Genomic DNA, 19943 nt, shown 5'->3' with positions numbered 1-19943 from the left:
ATCTGCAAGAAGATTTAGGGGGGGGGGGAGTTCTGCCTAAAATGTGCCAAAAAGATTCCTCTTTTTTAACTACCTGCACGTGTTTGATGTATGTGCCTTCATGAACCACAGAGGCAGCGTTGTGTTCACTCGGATACTTGCCTTGTCCCAAGGAACTGCAGAGTTATAAACCATGGCAGTGATATATGTAACCTCTTTGAAAACAAGAAGAAATAAAATCCCACTAATCCACTCTTTGAATAACTAATAATTGAGCACTGAGTAACACCTGAGAAACCAACAGCTTCTCTTTGCGCTCAGTGAACAAGGATTTGCAGATATTAAAGTTTTTAAGTGCCGTTTTACCAGAAAAAACATTTTTCTGGGTAATGTAGAATATCTCCAAATATTGTTATCATTTTCACACTTTTAGAGTAGCCTAACAAAATGAACCCTGTGCCTACCTTTTACTTTTATTCGCTAACTTAGAAAGTTTACCCACTAGCAAACAGCCTCCCTTCTATCTGGGAACCCTAAACCTCTTGTCAGAATTAGTCATATATGTAGTCAAAAGACGTAACACAGCTCGTGTTCTGGGCCCTGACCAAACATTACAGCCACCATCTTCACTCAGGCTGCCAGGGGACCAGAATCCTGAACAATGCCAGCTTGAAGACCTTGACACTTGTGTTTAAACTTTACCAGATAAATGCCAGAGTTTCAGAGGTTTTTTTTTTTCCTTAGGCAAATAAAGCTGTAGATTTCAATAGCAGCTAGATATACTTGGTATAGTCCCTGCATTTTAGACGTGGAAGATAAATCAGAAACATGGTCTTTTGCCCAGAATAGCTGGCTCACCATGTACCCATTCTCCACACAGTTCCTCCACAAAATTTGGGGTGGTTCCACAGCTCCTTAATCCAAACTCTTGTGAGGGAGAAGCAAACCACCTCTACTGGATGTGTCCAGAAGCATCAGCCTTTGAAACACCTAATGTAACTGTACAAGCCTAGGGGGACAAAACCCCCTTAAGAATCACCGTTTTAGCCGACTGTAATTGCTAATAGATATTCCCTAAAAACAGCTCTCCTGAGGACTGTGTAGATTTAGGTACTTTCACAAAAACCCTTACAGGCTTTATCTGGAAGCATCAGCACCAGCCTCCTACGCTTCCTGAGAGACAATGAGTGTGCCAGGTCTCACACTGCCACAGGGCACAGCCTTGTTTAACTCCTGGTGTAGAACTAACCAAACCAGCCAAAGACTAATGGAAAGGGAAACCTGCTTACACACCTCAATAACAGATACAATACAGGATGTTTTTCATGTTACCTTTGGAGACTTCTGATTGCTGACTGCAAAGGCGATAACACTGATATGTTGCCATGGTGCTTTTTAGGAATGTTACACATTGTGCTGCTTGAATGCTAATAAAGGAAGACAAGTATTACTAGTCCACTGAATCTGCAAAATCCTCAATAATATAGCACCAACAGGTAAAAAATGCCAAGAGAATGAACATTTCTGAAGTCCTAGAGTGGCAGAAGAAAATAACAGGTTTTCCAGCTCATCTTACCTGCTCTTTCCTGTTCCATGTGTCCAGAGCAAACATTGCTGAGGAATTATGGTCGCTCATCACGCCGTTCTGTGCAAGACCCAAGGAAAGCTAGGAGGTTGTACAGTTATCTCCCTTGGTGTAATTCTAAACTATACAACCTACTACCTCAACCTGGATGCATGCAGTCAAAAATGCTGAAAGCTACCCAACACTTCACAGCCGACATAATGTCAGGGTTTCTAGTTAAAAAAAAAGTCCTCAAAATTCTCAGTGCACTAATTTAGAAGTAATTAATGCTTTGCTGGTGAAAGACACCAAAACCAAATGCAGCTCCCCACACTGCATATGTTAATAGATAAGACACAGTAAGCCATGGTTATTACTTCTAGATATAGACAAGATCATGGTCACTTTTCACACAAGAGGGAATTTTGCCTCTGGCCAAAAGAATACCTTTCCTCTTCCACAGTAAATGCATCTGCACTACAGCACAGAACATACACATACGTCTTTTTAAAGCACTTGAATAAGGCTTAGGATGACATTTGTCCTAACATGTCTTTTCCTTTTTGAACACATACAACATTAACCTTGGAACATGCATCTTGACTCCTGCATGTTTAAAGCATGGTTGCAGGAGTGGGATTAGGAGAAAAAGGGTGGGAAGTTTTAAGTAAATTTAACCCTTGCATCAAACTCTTGTTAAGATTAACGATTTTAGAAATGCAACACTGAGCCACTCTTTAGCAGTCAGAATAAGGTGTTCTCTTAACAAGGAACACGTTACATTTTTAACTTGTATTAGTTCACAGTCAAACAACCAGGATGTTATCATTGTGACTCATTCCCATTACCCACCAAGGTATTACTTAAAGCAGCATGCTGCCTATTTATTATGGCTTACAAACAGGGATTAGCATCTTAAAATATGCTAGTGCAGACAGTGGAACTGAATCAGTCCTGAGATCCTGCCTCTCAGGTGAATGCATCCTCAGGCACAGCAGCTCTGTAATGGAAGGGGATTACAAGGGAATCAAACCCTATGAACAAACGCTGAGCAGTGCTGAATAGATGGCACCTTGGTTGTTTCTGTTTTCTTAGGATAAAGTAGCATTGCTGATTATGAAAAAGTCAGTGCTCTACCTTTACATTCAAATCCTGACTAGAAATAAAGGAAGAAGACAAGAAATAATACTACTCTTCAGAATTCCGCTTGCAGCAGCAGAAGAGCATTTGAAAAAACCCAATCCTTCTGCAAGGTTCAAATGTACGTAATGTTTATAGTATCAGCGGAATTTATAATGACTCCATATTTGGTAAAGTTTACTTTGACCTGATAAGGCTCTGTGAAAATACAACATATTATTTTAGTTAACAGGGCAGGAAAGTACCCTAACAATAGAGTCACTGTTAACCATTTTATTAGTTAGAACAGTGATCCAGCCACAAATCTGGGTAAGGAAACCATGGCTCTTTGGCCCTCAACACTGACCAGGAGCTTTACTGCTGTCTAAAAGCATCCTGAAATCATCCCAATTCCTTGATGCAACGTCATAATTTTTGTGCACTGAACATCTGCCTTCTGACATGAAATCCAATGATGTAACTAATGTAGCCCTATGGAACCCAATGAACCTGTATGCTCATTTAGGGTGATGGAAGATCTCAAATCCCACCTGATTTCTGTGTGACCCAGGAGACTTAACTCCCCTTTAGACTTTCAAAAATGTCCTATTTCATATTCTGTAGCTATAAACTAAACCATTTCCGTGTCACATGGCTAGGCCACTCATGTTTTATACAACTTATAATTACAAGTATTTTCCAATATCTCTGTCTTGTCATGAATGGTAGATATTATATAATTCAAACAATTTAAAAATTATTATCTCCCTCTGATCAGTTTAATCAAGGAAAGTACTGTTAACAACACCACTGCATTGAGACTAACACAGGCGTACCTTGCAGACCAGGCAGTTTTAAGCAGAGCTGAGAAAAAACCTCTCCAATAATTTGCTCTAAAATAGAAGGCAGGGGAAAGGTGTTTTGTTTCATTTATATCCTCAACTCAGTAAAGGTCCTTTCATAGATATATTACAATAGAGAACTCCTTATGAAAAAAATCCTTACTCCCAACTTGTGCCTAAATAACCTAAATTTTTCTTAGGTTGGCAAGTGCCACTGTGACTGTTTTGTTCATGACTCGCCACCTCTCCTTGCTGCTCTTCCATCGCAACTTCAACTTCCTCTTCATCACCACATTTACAAATCCTTGAGCTGTCAGCCCTGTGCTGGCACTTATTCAAAGAGCATTCTCGCTCCCTCCCCCGTCACTATATTGAGCTGAGCCCCGCTTGGCACATGTGCTTTTGCTGCAAGTACCAAGACCTGCTCCAAGGTGCCATAGCAGTGTCCAAGCACAAACCACTGAGAGAAGGTCCTCACTGGGAAAATATTTGTATCCAAGCTCCCACGTGTACTAACACCTCTCTGCAGAAATGTGATGGTAATAAGCAAGTCCTTCTGTGGACCTGTAGGCAACCTATGCTCTCTTTACAGAGCATTACAAAAATACTTTAAGATAAAGTATTTTCTAATTACTAAAGCAGCTTCTGTCCCAGGGTCTGATACCTAACTCACCCTCTGGTCAATTTTTAGATACCTCTGTAGCCTGATTATCCGGGCAAATTAAAACCAGATTATCCTGGCAAATTTTCCCCATTTTTGAAAGCTTGGCTTTAGAATTACAGGTATTTTGTTCCCACCGCTCTAAGCTCAGATGAAGCTTGGACAGATGAGTGTATTTGCATCTCAGAGTAACTGTAATTTCAAGCAGAAAAGAGTGTCACACATCTAGTCGTTCCACCAATTAGAATATCTCTGCTATTACTGACATGAAGCATTGAGTTTAGGAATAGAGATCAAATATTAAAACAGAAGTCATCTAATTACCACTGCTTCACAATACCTATGAATGCCTGACTCTTTGGTAACTACCTATGTAGTACAGACATTCTTCAGGGAGGAAAGCAAGAGAGATTCACAGCACTGGTGTCTATTAAGACACTTTCTTTTGGTGGCATGAATCTCCATGTTTGTTTTCTGGTGATTTTTGTCAATTATGTCTTTACCCAATTAGCACAATCATATCGAATTATGTAATTAGACTAAATATGTAATCTAATGATAATGTTCAATTATGATATGTATCAATGTTGTAAAAGTTCCTATTAAAAATTGTGATAGGGAGAACTGCATTACATGTAGAGCTGTGTGTTCCTATGTAAGTTCATGTGCCCCAGAGCCTATTGTTTGTGAACCCTGTTAGGCCTCTTGCTTTTTCAGAACCACAGAAATGATTTCACACTTCTGTGAACAAAAGGAAATCTCTGTCCCAGCCCAGCTAGTTTTATTTTAAAGCAACATTATAATCAAAATTGTGTTCTTTTACTTAGTGTAACCCTCTGAATTCTGAAATACAGTAGCTTAAGTAAACGTGAAAAAGACTGCTGTCTTATCACACAGAAGATGGAATTCATGTTCAATGAATACTTATTTTCAAATGGAAAGGAAATGTCATTGTAGCAGTTCTTCCCAGAGAGATCACAGGTTTCTGCCTCTGAACTTAACAACAGCCCATGCCACTGACCTCAGAAGACCTTAGATCAAGGTGCAAGCTTTAGTCTGGACTATGAAGTTATGCAGAAGTATCGCTCCTCTTACCGCCTGCTCCCTTCATGGACTTCAGGCGAGAGAAACATTCAGAAACCTGCTTCCCCTACTTTACACTACACAAACCCAAACTTTAATTTTTCCACAAATGAGGAGAGAATTCAAATCCAGAACTGATTTTTGAGGACTGAATGGCTGCAATATTAAAGTATTTATTTTTTTGAAAACCGTGCTTCAATGCAAAGCAGCTATTTAGTCACAATCCACAGAAAAGGAGGGTTTCAGAGGGGAGAATATTCACAAATAATGACACAGAAAATACTGCCCCTGCAGCTCTACCACATTTTGTGTGCATTTAAAAACCACTCCTATTGACTTTACAGATATGAACAAGAGAGTAAGGATACCAGCAATGGGAATTCAGTACAGATGTATTCAGGAAAGCTGAATTATATTTTGTTATTATCCTCAGTAAAATCATCAGCTGAGATTTGGCTCTGAATCTTTATGGATGTGAATGATGCTGAAGAAGGAAGAACCCACCTTCACTTTCAGATCCCAGGCAGGCTATTGCAGGGCTAGCCAAGGAGCGGGTGGAAAGCAGAAAATACTCGTGAAGCAAATATATTTCCTTAAGTCATTGAGAAAAAAATAAATACCAAACCCCACAAATGATACTTGTTCCAGTTTGAGGTCTGAAAACTTGTTTGCTAAATTTCAGCCCAGAGTGATCTTTTTTACAGCTGACTTTCATAAGCCTCAGACAGAAGAGATTGTACAATGGAAATGCTGACATGATTCCTTACTGGTCATCTCACCCATTCAGCTTTACTTGATGAAACTTTGTTATTAGAACTTAGTTGTGATGAGGAACCTCAAGAGGTTCCAACGTTTACTCTAGCTCAGAGAACTCCTAGAAGTCTGGCAGATATGCTAAACAGGGCTGGAACTTCAAGAGTCTGCAAAACAAGGAAAGAAGTCTCATCTGGGCTCAGCTGAAATCCAGAGCAAGTAAATATTTTGGAAGCTGTCCAGAACTTTTCAACACATTTAAAAAATGGCGTTTGCCTCAATTTTTAGCAAGAGTTACAGCAATCTGAAGATTTACTCAATATTACATTACAGTATCTGGTACTTTCTAGGGGAAAGGTAGCCACGCTCTCACTCCTGAACCATATAGAGCTTTTTGTCAGCAGCTGGAGTGCAGCATCAGCTCAGGGTTATACAACACATGACATAGACACTTTGTGCTGGGTCTAAGGGCAGATCAGTGATGCTGCTGGGCAAGGTGACACAAGGGCTGCAAGGCTGATTGCTCTGACCACAAAACCTAGGTTATTTTGCTTAGCCCAGGCCTGCCCTGTGATTGAGCAGTGCTCTATGCTTCTTGTGTGAAGCTCAGTGAGCCCAGGTTGAATACTCTTGTTCAAGATTCTGCACACCATAATAAGGACCCAGAGCCAAAGCTGTTTTCACATCCGCACTGAAAACTAAAGGAACTCATAGGTGATCACCAGGAAGCTGTACCAAAGCCTGGTGCCACTGCCAGGGTGGCATGGTGAGGCTGTATTTCAGCACGATACTGCATATCTACAACCAAAGGCTCCACAGGCCAGCTGGAGCACAACTCCTCTCCTCCTCCAAACTGCTGTAGCCAATGTTCCTAAGTTATGGAGACTTCCTGGCTCAAGGGCAGGTGTCTGTCTTAGTCTTGCATTCCTCCCCTAAGAACATCCTCTCCTTATTTTCTCCCTTACTGATTTAAAAGCACAAATAAACAGAGGGGGAAAAATAAGTCAGATTACTGAAATAATCAGAACACTGAAATTTATCTGCTTTTTAAGATTTTAACCAGATTTGATTATCTAAATAAGGGCATTTGGATATGGTTCAAGTTGCAGGGTACACAATTACATTCTGCTTATCATGAATCCCATTTGCCACTGCATATGGTTATTCTAATTACCCGAATGCTATTGTGTGCTCTTCTGCTGATAAGGGCTCACTGTGCTCCACACCAGACGAGACTGGGAAAAGGGGGAGCACACAAATGTAATAATTTTCATACCCCAGTGGATACTGTGCAACTTGCTTGTCTGCAAGGGACCTTACAGGTGCGTTCAGTGAAAGATGCCAGGAACAGAAAAGAGAAATGGCCTTGTTACTCCAAGGGAGAAAACCATGATTTACCAAGCCTGAAAAATCAGAGGAATCTGCTTTGGAAAATCTTTGGTCTGGTCTTCAGGCAAGAACTACTGCTTCTAGTTTAAACTGTAACTGGCCAAATGAAATGCAATTGTAGTAAAGCCTCCCCAGATGCAGATATAGCCATGCAGTTCCACAGGAGGCATTTGTTTTCCCCTTGGGAGGTACTAAAGCAATGACTCTGCCTATTGCTAGAGAGAGGGACTGCATTAATTAAGGTATCAATTTTTGAAGAGGATTTGGGGACTTTTTCATGTCCTCCAGGCCTTCTTGGTACTTTCTACATTCAGGTGCTCTGGTTTGTTTCCAGCTACAGTAACTGCCTTCTATTTCTTTAAGTTCCCCTGCAACATCAAACTGGGTGAAGTATTCAGTACTTCCTGCCCTTAGCAATTTTGCAGTGTGTCTCTCCGCTGTTATGCAGTTGCTGTGCCTCAGTGACAGATGAAGAGATCTCTGTGCACTCTGTATGGCACTTGGATCAAAGCTGTTGCATAAATGTAAGCTCCTTACCAACAAAGAGAGGAAAAAAATTCATAAGAAACACACAGGTAGAAGCTCCACAGACTCCAATTAGTTTTTTCTATCGTAAAGAGAAGACACATTTCAAGGTTCTTCACATCATTTTTTCAGACTCCAGTTTTGCTCTACAACTTAATGAAGTGCAGTGAAATACAACCAACAGAAAAGAAATACAAATTAACGCTGAAAACACAATACAGTTCTTTTCAAAAAGCTGAGCTGAAAAAACAAAAGGGTGGGGGAGAATATTGGAGGCTATAGTTAAAAAATAACAGGGGGCAGTTTAACAAGAAACAAACTAAAATAAATTCTAAAATTTAGTAAAACATAAGAGGAGAAGGAGGAGAGGGGAAAGGCACATGAGCTAGTGGCAGGAAGGCAGAAGTGGGAGCCAGGCCATCCCAAGTACTAAGTTTGGCACAGGGAGTGCAGCCTTAGCAATGCCAAGCAAACAGGTATAGTGGGAGAGCACTGCAATACAAAGACCCAAATTACATGTAGCATCGTGGCAGAAAGCATGGCTACACTCTGCTCAGAGAAGCTATGCTGGTATTGCTGACAGATGTGCCAACTCTTCCTATGCCCATGGTGGTGTCCTCTCTGTGGCCATGCTGCTGCACCCAGTGCTGCAGAAGACACCAGTGTTCAAGAGGCTTCCTTGGGCATGTTTACCCTGTCCCATAAAGCAGAGGCCACAGCGTCTCCAAGCTCACGTCAGGCTGAGCTGACGCATACCCACACAGTGGCACAGATACCCTTTTTCTTTGCCAAGCACCAGAAAACCAGAAGCAACCAGAAAACATGCTTAGCCTCAGAATACAATGTGATGGTTCTCCTCACAGAAGCACAGGGCTTGCATCTTTGCCCCATTTCTGATGGTACATTTCTAAGTTTTGCTTCCTAAGTATCCAGCCATGTTTAGATCAAGTCTCTCACCGAAGGAGGGGGGAGGGGGGGGAAGGGAAGTTAGATACTGACTAGCAGGTCCCAACATAGTCAGTGAGAAATTACACTACAATGTTTAAAAAAAAACAACACACGTTTCTGCTTTCCTGTTCTTTGATTCAAATACTGATTTTTCTAATCCAAAAATATGCTTTCAGACCCAACTGTGGTATCTCATTTTGCGACACATCTGCCCAATTTCCCTGCCATGGGCTTTTGGCTCTCTCAAAGCAATGTCACCTGAAGTGCTAGCCTCTAGAAACATCCATGACAAATTCCAGGCTTTTCTCAGCAAATTCTGCCAGAAGCCTGATGTCTCCAAATGGCTTTACAGAGAAGAGACCACCATGCAGAAATACGTATTATATTGGGAACTGGGTTTGACCAGCTCATTTCTCTTTGGCGGTTAGATGAAATGAGCCAATTCTTCCTTTGTAGCCATAAGACAGGAATCTAATGCAGTGAATATTCACAGCATTTTAAAACAAACAAACAAAAGCCAACACAGAATATTAACAGCTCCTCTGGGAAAAACTGTTTTTACTGTCACAACTGGATGTAGTCTCATCCTGCTTCGATCACTGCCCATGACGATACCCTACTCATTCCACTAAGGATGAAACAACGTCCACTAGCAAAACCAAAGTGGAGGCGGGAACCAGCACCACATGCCAAAGGAGATCTTGACTCAAGGTCCATATTCTGGACAGTACCCCACAACCAGGCTTCAGTGTGGCCTTGCAGCACCCTTGCTTGGAAGAGACTTATCCGTCCCCCTCAGCCACCTCTTACTGTCTGTTTTTTGAAAAGCCAAGCCATTACCTGTGGCCATGCGTCTTAAGGCCTTTTCCATACAGGTAAATGAAACCTGAAGAGAGGTGCTCAGCGCTCATCCTGTGCTGTGGCAATGGTAAGCACACAGCTGGAAAAACAGCTGCCTCGCACTACAGAGACAGCCCAGCAGCAAAAGTTCTTCTGGAAACCACGCATCTGCTGCAGTGCAGCTTTTATACCTTAATCTCCCATACATGCAGGAGGTGAATATTGACCACCAGCTCCTGTACCCAGATGCATGGTCACACAGAATGCCAAACTGTGCATTTTATTTTCTTTTTTAAAAGCTAGTTTCAATTCACAGGGAGAAAGAAAAGCAGTTAGACTGAAATTTTATTAGCAGAAGCCTTCTTTGACATCGTTTTATGCTTCTATAGTAAATAGAAAACACATAGAAAACCCTGGAAATTCAGCAAGGAAAAAAACCCCAAACTTTTTTGGACTGCAGCAGTGTGCGTCAAACCAACCAAGTTCAAAACCAGAGAAATTTAAAAGTGGAAATGCAGACCAAATCTCTGGTAGAATTAACACTGAACGCTGCTGGAAAAAAACAGTCAGACTTTATTTTGAGTTTACAGCCTAATTATTCTCATATAGAATCTGTATGTGAGGTTTTTAAAAAATGACTTTTTAAAAAATAATTGTTCCACTTTCATAACTTAAAAATGTTAGTTTTATGCAGCAGGTTTTATATTGCCTGCTGACATGGTGAGGTTTTTCCAGCATGATTGTTTTCCCTTAAAAACTATTTTGAAAGACACAAGTACCATGAAACTGGAAGGGATGGGGTTCTACAATAAAGTGGTTTTTGAGACAGAATAGTAGTTGGAGGTTCAATACCCTCCTCTGTTACAGAGCTGCAAGCCTGCAGCGTACCCAGTGATTCAAAGTTACTTGATAATAAAGGCAAACAGGAGCATATACTCCTCTCATAAACAAATTGCTGCCACTAAGCTAAGAAAGAATGGATCCAAGTTACATTATAAATGAAACAATTTTACGTGCTTCCCAAGAAGCCCAGAATCAAACCACCTAAGAACACTCCCTACCACGTCCCCACAGCCAAACCTATGCATAATGTATCTGAGCTTTAATTTCTTCGGTCTGATGTCAAATAACTCCCCTGTCCCATTTTACTCAGGCACAAATGAACTGCTGGTTTGTATGAGTGTATTTTAACACTAACCAATGCTGAAAACTGATATGATAATTGCAGAACAAGATCTGCAGCTCTAATTTTATATTTCTTAAAAAAAAAAAAAAAAGGAGGAGGGAAGAAGGCATTAGACGAAGGATACAAAGAGCAAAGTTGAACACTGTCAGTTTAAATGCATAAACACAACACTTTGAGCACTTGCCAGATAGACACATACCTATAGATACAAGCTTGTGTGGAGTATGACCACAAGTTCGGATCTACGGGTTTGTGGCAACAGGCAGGGATCTCTTCTGTAATTTGCTAGGTGTGGGTTTTGATTTTCTATTTAAAGAGGAAAACCATTTCTGCAAATGAAATTTCAGAGCTGTTAGTAAGTAGCAGCCTTCATTCTCCTCAGCACCTTAAAAGCCCTCCTTTGGAGTAGGGGCGGGGAGGGGGGGGGGATGTTGGAGGGGCATGGGGATGTGGGGGGAAGAGTTTCTTACTGAATTTGCTATAAAATTAGCGCTGTTGCTACAGTTTCCTTCACTCCCATATAACCCTCTGGAAAAAATTAGTGAAATAAAATGAATATTAAAATAAACAAAGTAAAGTAGATCTGTGTTTCTTTCTTTTGAGTTCTTTGCTGGACAGAATTACTGATGATTACACAGTACTGGAGAATTAACAGCCAACGTTGGAGGTACATCGTTAACAGCGTAGCAAATAATCACACAGCAAAGTTTTTGTATGTAGACAGACTTGCAATACACATGCATACCCCCACCCCACAAAAAGCTGTCTCATTTCCATTCTGGCAGCCTGGTTAGGACAGATAGAAGAAACAACTGCCTAAGAGTTGTTTTAACTTTCAGAGAAGTCATTACTGGTCTGGGGTTCTATTTAAACTCTATTTTTAAAGAAAAGAAATCCTTTCACTCTGTTAAACAATCTAGAATTTTCCCCTAACTCCGTCTCTCTGCTGTCTCACTGCATTTCTTTCTAAAATGACAAATATAAAACTTCTTCAGGATTTTTCTACTAAGTATTGGAAAACAGTCATGGAGCAAAATTTTGCCACTGCAAGCAAGAAGCATCCCCTCCTTCCCCCAAAGTTTCCAAGTTTTCTTTCCTGTGTAACTAACATTTCCCATTAATGAAATCTTACTGGGTGGGCAACTGCTGCGGAGTTAGGCTGCAAAGCAGTCGGGCTGTAAGCTCCACACAGAAGTGGTGAACAACATCAGTGAGATTAATTGTCGCTTAAAGCATCACAAAATTTTCACTTTCTACCTCTTCTCTTTCTTCAGAAGATAAACTAGGTTAATGCAAGGTAGTATTATTCTCTATAAAATGAAGTAGTCAACACTTGGAAAATAATTTTGCTATTTGGATGCTTTTAGATAGTTTCCCCCACTTCTTGTGTAGGGTCTTAAAATAAATCACTTCAACCTTTCCAACCTGGTAAGTATGCAATTAAAAAAAATGCAGTTTTCCTTTATTGGAATTACTGCTTGGGCTGGGTTACAAGAAACTCCTGTTCCATCCAGCAATAGAGATGTTAAACTTTCTCCATCTGTCCAAAGGTTATCTAAATTGATCATCTAAGTTTGGATTCCTATGCTTATACTCCAATACCTACCTTAAAAGTATCCAGCTTTTCCAAAGTTTTCAGCACTCAAAATTCATGCCAAGAACAGGAGCTGCAGGGGTTCAACATCTTTGAAAAATCAGGACAACTTTTATGTTTGAGCCTGAATGCAATTTAGGAGCACCCAGAAATCAGAAAGGTCTAGCCCTGCAATAATTGTACAGCGGTCAAGGCAATGGGTCAGGGAGCACGTGGTCCTGCAGACAGAACAGAGTCACATCATGCACAAATACACGTATTGTGCACTTCTTTGGAACCAAACTGCAAACGGAATATAACAAATGCTACCCTACCAAAAATAACCCAAGCCCTCTAACTACAAAGCTCATTTATTTCAGGGAACCTAAGATTAAAATTCAAATTGTCTTCTGACCCCTCTAATAGGGCTTAAGAGGCACAATATCAGGAGTCAGTAACATTGCTGCTGCGGTACCAGTATTACGATGGCAAGGGATTTTTCTGTCAGACTTCTGCATGCCACTCTCATGCTGTAATGCAATATTGCATAAGACAGAGTATTTTCTTTATGAGTATATTAATTTTGACCCTAACACTCTTTACGTTAATGTATGTATATGAAGGTAAGCTAATTTGCATGTATGTGCTGGCAAAGAAATACTTTATTTTTTCATCTGAGACAGGAAAAAAAGCAATTATCACACTGAAGTACACATACTGTGTGGAGGTTAAATTGTTACTAGGTTTTCCTAGTTCTAAAACTCACCCCCCCACCCCCTCCTTAGTAGCTCACAATCTCACTTTCTAACCACTGGGATAGCTCAAGTCCATGAAGGAAACCAATATGTAACATTTGGGTGGCCTGTACATACCTCCTTGTGGTATAGGACACGTGTCCTCAATTCTGACTGGTCTGAATGGAAGTTGCAGGCACCCAACGCACTTCAGCAACTGCTCTTTATTACTGAGTTATTGCAGCTCTTCTCAGAGACAGAACTGAGACAGACCTTCTAAGAGCCCATCACATGCTTGCAAGGGCAGCTGTTAGGTGTTGACCCACACAGAAAATACACCCTTTATTTAGTTGCCTAAACGAGAGCCGACCTCTGCTGCAGTTCTGGCCAAACATCTCCTACTGCCTTGCTACCTGATTGGCTTTTGCAAAACAAAAGGGGAAGAATATAAAACAAAAACGAAAGGGAAGAACTGAAGCCATAGCTTCAGTTGTTAAAAAAGGAAAGAGAGGAAAAGAGAAAGCAGCAACAGCTATCTCTAGAAAAGCACCTATGTATGCCAAACAAATCCCTCAGGCAGGCCCCCACTATAAATCTGGTCGACCTCTTCTGCATTCCTGTGGGCCCTGAAGAAAGGCAGCTCGGTGGCACAGAGATTTCATTTAATGGCACCTGCGTGCTGTAAATTACAAGTATCCAGGAACCAACCTACTCCTTTTCATACATTTTGGAAAAAAAACTCATTTGAGACAGTGAACTGATAAAGGCAGCAGCAAATGAACATGGTTTTGTTTTTTGAAAGATATGGAGATATATATACGTTTTTAATGAGCACTGCATTTTAAAGATGAATTTCACTTACGTCAAATATATGCAGGGAGATTGAATGAGAGCCATAGAATATACAAGATCTGGGTTTTGAAACATTTCTCTACATTGATTAATCGTACAGCTATTGTACCTTTTGAAAACCTGATGAACATATACATAGTGGCAGAAAATCCATGATAGGCAAACGAATCTATTGTCTTCACACTGTATTTGTCTAGAATGCTAAGATTACAAATAAAAAGTTTCCACCTGTACATGAAGGATCATATTATTTATATTAAGCACTGCTATATCCTTATACTAAGCATACTTTGCTTCACTATTAATTTTAAAATATGTCAGTGATCACAGGCTTTGCTACTACAGCCTGGGACAGTCAAAAAAGTAATACACTTTCATTAGAATTAACCCAGTATAAAACTGGCATTTTATAGATTTATAGCCAAAGGAATATAGAAGGAAAGATGTAGAAATAAAGTCTCTGAAGACATAACATTGGTTTTGGTCTGTGGGTGGTATTCTTACAAACCACAAAGCATAAATGCCCTGTCCAGGAAAACTGATCATTATGGAATGCATTGTGTGCCTGAGTAAAAAAGCTGTTTGCAGCCATTTCATACTTCTCTCATGAAAACAAGACAAATAAGAAACAGCTAAATAATTGCTATTCTTTTCCCTCACCTCTTCCCTCTAGTTTTAATCCTAATCTATTTAGGCCTAGAAATACATATATATATATATTTATTTTTTTTTATACACACGCACACACACACAATCTCTCTCTCTCTCTCTCTCTCTCTCATAAACCTGAGAAGACCTGTATCAATAGATTCCTGTACTTCAAATAATTTTAAGAAATCATAAGGAAAAGGAAGATACTGACTGGAAAATGTATGAGAAACCAAATTACCTCAGTAGCAGCATTTTACAAGATTTCTTATCGAATGTGCGCTGCCATATTGCTAGGCCCAACTCTTCAAGGAACGTATTCTGGAAGACAAAATATTTATGGATATTTTCATGGCATATTTTCAAAAAATGGATTTTACCTTTATATATCCAGAGGCTACAGCTTTAGAAACAAAAGGAACAGACAAGGTCCTAAGACAGAAATTACTCCCCCCTCCTGATGTCCTGATTTTTACATATTATTTTTTTAAATTATATTCCATGTTACATCTTGGATCAAACTACTCCTGCCCTCCCCCCCACAATGAGTTAAATCTGTGGAAATAAAACATTTCTTGTAACTAAAACATTTATGAAGTTTGCCAATTCTATTACCACCAAAGCGATTAAGAAAAAATACAGCAATGTGGAAGTTGCAACAGCAAATGCATTCCCTGCTAGTTAGTAACACGCATCAACTTCTTAAACTGATTATTTATCATATATAGATCCTTATCCAATTAAAGTTTGATAAAACAGAATCAAATAGGAGGATTGTTACCTGCTTTTGAGAAGGTTCACCAAGCAAGCATTTTAAGCTTTTTGACTCTTTTAACACTGATACAAGGAATAATTATTTCTCTCTGCCGATGCGATTGTTAAAAGAAGAGAAACCCCGGATTGTGGTGGCTTCGTGGATGCTATTCTTTTTGCACCACAGCAGGATTCTTGGCTGCCAGTCCAAGCTGCTTTCACTTGCCAAGTTTTAAGATGCCGGTTTTGCCTTTCATTTTATTGTTCCTTTCGCAACGTTAAAGACCGACTTAAAAAACCATGCACAGCTGCTATCGGGGAGGGGGGGGGGAATTATTTGAATTTTGCACAAGAATGGAGATGAGGAAGGAGCGCGCTGTGATGTAACCACAACGACACCCACAGAAATATTTCCAATACTGGGGGGGACGGACTCACGCTCAGAATCCTGGCGTTTTCTTACAACACAGTTGGGAGATCTAGTGTAAGAGAAGGAAATAATAAAAATGTCCAGACCCACGATCAATTGTAGTCACATTAGAGGTGGAGGTTGATACTTCTCCCCCCCACTACCTATTTTTTAAATCCACTTGCTGCAGCTTAAGACTATTCTTTCTTACTGAGGATTTCTTGCAGGGGGTGCAGGGGAGCAGAGGTTGGGGAGCAGGCTAACAAAAGGATTCCCCCTGCACACAGACTCCTACCCCACCCTTTTGCTGCTTCCCTCTGATAGGAGTTCACCCATGCCCAAACATCACGGCCTTTCTCTTGACGCAATGCCACCGTGAAGAGACTCAGCATCACGGCGCAAAAGCTTCCATCAAAATTCAGTACAGCGCTGCGAATTCTTTCATCAAACACATCCATTTATCGTAAGCAACAGACTTTTTATTTTTTTTTAAGAGATTGTGTAGAAGGATGGTGGGAATAGATTTTTTAAAATCCCCAACTTCTCTATATATGAGTTGATTTATTTTATTTTACTTGATGTAGCAACAAAACTATTGGGAATGGTACCAAGGCTCAAATGCATTTAAATGAACAAACAGCAACACAAAGTTGGTTGTGATCCTTCTCGGACTTTAACTTGCTATTAAAAGCATTTACAGTGGCTTATGCTCAATATACATCATAAAGTATAGAATGATATAACTCTTCCATCAGACACACATAGAGTCAGTCCGAACAACTACTTCTTGATACAGATGTTGGAGGGACATATACTTCCTATCTGTGTGAGGAAAATTCCCACTCAGAGACAGTTCCTTGAGTTACCCATGCAGACAGACCTACGCGCATATGTAATGCACACAGGGTAGTCAGAATGGCTGGAGACGACTGTTTTTTCGCAGTACATAGGTGACTGTTTATACAGCCTGCAAGCCAGAAAATGGAAGCTGTTCCAAACATACAGTAATCGAGGGTGAAAACAGCTCTGGCACCAGCTGTTATATGTGCAGAGGTTTATGGCTGACTTTACAGCAGAGCTAACTGCAACTAGCAGAAGACGAATACAGCCCCCTATTTCATATTTTAAGAGAAAAAGAGGCAGACTACAGACAGCTTAAAGTTTCTATGAAAACCAACAGTCTTAAACAAAACCAGCGTGAATTAATAAGGGGGAAAGAAAAACAGAAGCTTTGTTCTGAAGTGAAAGCATAAGATGTGAAATTTCAAAATCAGATGGCTTGGTCTGTGATTTCTTTCATTTAAATGAATTGATCTGTTGCTAAACTGCTGCTCGTGTGCCAAGAAACTTTTAACTCTTTCGGCTCAAAACTCCCCATGTTTTGCTATTTTCTGTCTCTCCCAGGCATACTACAAATAAATCAGAAAGCAGAAATTAAAAATGAAGTGGGAAATAAAAAACAAGAGCATAAAAAGAACAGGGGAATTAAACCCACAAGCACATGCAGAACACAAAAGAGCCACAATATGGAGCGTATCGGTGCTTCGTTAGAACTTCTACTGTATAAACAACGTGATTCTTGTTCTTACAATGTTGCTAAAACTTGGAAAGGAGACAGAAAGGCCTTCAACCTTCACAATTCCACGTACAGCAAGAACTCCAGGGCAAGCTCAACAGAAACAGGGCTAGCAGCAAGAAAAACAACAGAATCCCTGACCTAATTCATTGCAAATTTTCACTTACCGAGAATGCCTTAAGCATTTCCAATAGAACCCCCTTTCCTACACATGTTCGCCTATGTGAAAAAGAGCAAAAAATCAAACTGACAAGCTCTCAAAAACACCCCAAAAGATAGCTGCTTTGGTAAAATTTGAGTGAAAGTTCCTAGTGCTTTTCCATTTTGTTTTGGATTTATTTTGCCCACTTAAAAAAAAAAAAATGAATGAAAAATGTAAAATAGACATGTTGTAATTAGAGATAATTCCAGGGAGAAAAATATTTATGTGTAGAACAAAAAAAAAAAAAAGAAAGAAAAAAAAGATATTTTTATATCTATATATCTCCCACTTTCCAGTTCTTCTGCAGTTCCCCCTAAACTGCTGCTGCTTGCTCCAATCTGCTGCCTGCTTAACAACGGAATGACAGGCAACATCTGTTTGTATAGAAGCCAAGACCAAGCCTTTAAAATTTTTTTTGGCTCAGTTTCTTTTTTCTCCCCCCACCCACCCCCCCACCCCACCCCAAAAGCTTTAAAAAAATAGAAGTAAAAGAAAAAGTAAAAGCGCACAGCAAGATTTTGAAAGCAACTCAAGTGAGGCAGCAACTATTTTCCCTTGAGTTATTTCAAGGTACAGTACTTTGAGGATAACTCTTTCCTCTCCCTCCACCCGCCGTCACCTCCTCCCCTGCTCTCCCCAGCCTACATCTTCATTCTTGCCCCATGCTATTAATAAAGTATCACACAAACTGGGGAAAAAAAAATATCCAACGTACCTTGATCACTAAAAGGCCACTCCCTCCTATGGGGAGGAAGGGGGTTTCTTCAGTAGGCAACTAAAAAAAAATTGTATGGGGAGGTGAATAATGGGACGGTTCAGGGGACAGCCTTGCCACAGTCCTCTCACCCTCTTCCCGCCCCCCCCCCTGCATTTTACAGGCTATAAAATATATTGTGCATATTTTCAAAATAAAAGAAATTGTTTTGAAATAAATAAATACATGAAAAAAAATCAGCCCAGATCCAAATACAATTCAAATGACTAACAATGTCAGTCTACTGCCAATTCTGTGGCAAATCGGGAGAAAGCACAATAATTCCACATGCTGAGATGTGAACAACTGGAAAGAAACCAACTCTCTAGAAGTCACAATAAAAACTATTACGGTGCCCCCACCCCCAGCCCAACTGCCATCCCTTTCGGAGTCTCCCCCTGTACCCTCCTCCCTCCAGGGGAAAAAAAAAATTAATAAAAAATTCAGCCACTAATTTAACAAAAGGAAAAGGAGAAGGGAAAACAACAAGACCATCAACCGAAGCTATTTAAAAACTCAGGGAATGTTTTATTCACTGGTGATTTGGGACAACGCTCCCGCGCGTGCACACACCCCCCACGTGAAAAAAAAAAAAAAAACAACAAAAAACAACCAGACAAGTTGCTAAGGAGACTTGTGTAAACTCAGAATACAGGCACATTTCTGGCCTTTCCCCCTATATTCCATCTCGTATTCTGATCACGCACCACTGCGGCATGATTGCACCAATGCACTGCATTAATCTTGGCCTTAAACGGGCTGACTGGCAAAGCAAACTGTGTGTATATATCATCTTTCAAACTTAACAAGTTAAAGGGAGAGAGGGTGGTGGTGGGTGGGGAGGGCTGGGGGGCGGGGCGGGAACCTTCGTGCTGAATATAAAATATAAGAGCCGAGCTTAGTAAGGGAATCTTAAAGAGGAAGTGTTATTGAGGCATATATATAAGCCTCCCTGAGCTTTCTTGTGTCTCTCTCGCTCCTCTCTCTCTCCCACCTCTCCTAACAAAATCCCCCGTCCCCTGGCAGATGTCTGAAACCCTGCCAGATCTAACAATATCGGACCCACTCTCTGCCACCAGACATTTGGGGCTACAGACCAGCTCATTCTCTCAGCACAGTGGGGTCATATATACATACTAAACAACCATTTTTTTTTTTTTCCAGTCCTGATGTGCATGTTCCTAAATCATACATTTAGAAGTAATATTTTCACTCGCTACTTTTAGGAAGGGGCAGGTTAAATCAAAACCTGACCCATTCGTGGAAGGTGACTGTCACTAGCACAATCCATGCCTCAGTAACTGACAATGCACCAGCCCTTGGCTGGGACAAAATTAAACTTCCCCCCCCCCCCCCCTCCCCCCCCCGGTTCCTTGTTATTGGGATGCAGGAAATACATCTCTTTCTTTAGGCCCTCCTCCCATCTCTCACAGTCTCAAATCCTCTCCCACTGACAGACAGCTCAGTACAATCATTCAACACCTGCCTTTTGCTTGTTTTGTACACTGCATTTCACAAGACAAGAATTTCAGTCCTCAAATGAGGAATCCAGT

General features: G+C 40.5%; 1 long non-coding RNA gene across 4 annotated transcripts in view; it reads right to left on the bottom strand.

Annotated features, from left to right (window-relative positions):
• Positions 1-19943, bottom strand: part of LOC119158295 — a 152755-nt gene that overhangs the window by 17307 nt on the left and 115505 nt on the right. For 3 of the 4 annotated variants that reach the window (XR_005107828.1, XR_005107831.1, XR_005107830.1), the window contains one exon: positions 14938-15017. This is a non-coding gene — a long non-coding RNA (uncharacterized LOC119158295). Of the gene's footprint in view, positions 1-12495; positions 12702-14937; positions 15018-19943 lie in introns of all 4 variants that reach the window. The other variant, XR_005107829.1, reaches the window with a different exon arrangement.

Source organism: Falco rusticolus, chromosome 16 (genome assembly GCF_015220075.1).
Source record: "Falco rusticolus isolate bFalRus1 chromosome 16, bFalRus1.pri, whole genome shotgun sequence".
Taxonomy (NCBI): domain Eukaryota; kingdom Metazoa; phylum Chordata; class Aves; order Falconiformes; family Falconidae; genus Falco; species Falco rusticolus.
Note: the sequence above shows the minus strand (reverse complement) of the source record. Positions and strands in the feature narration are given on the sequence as shown.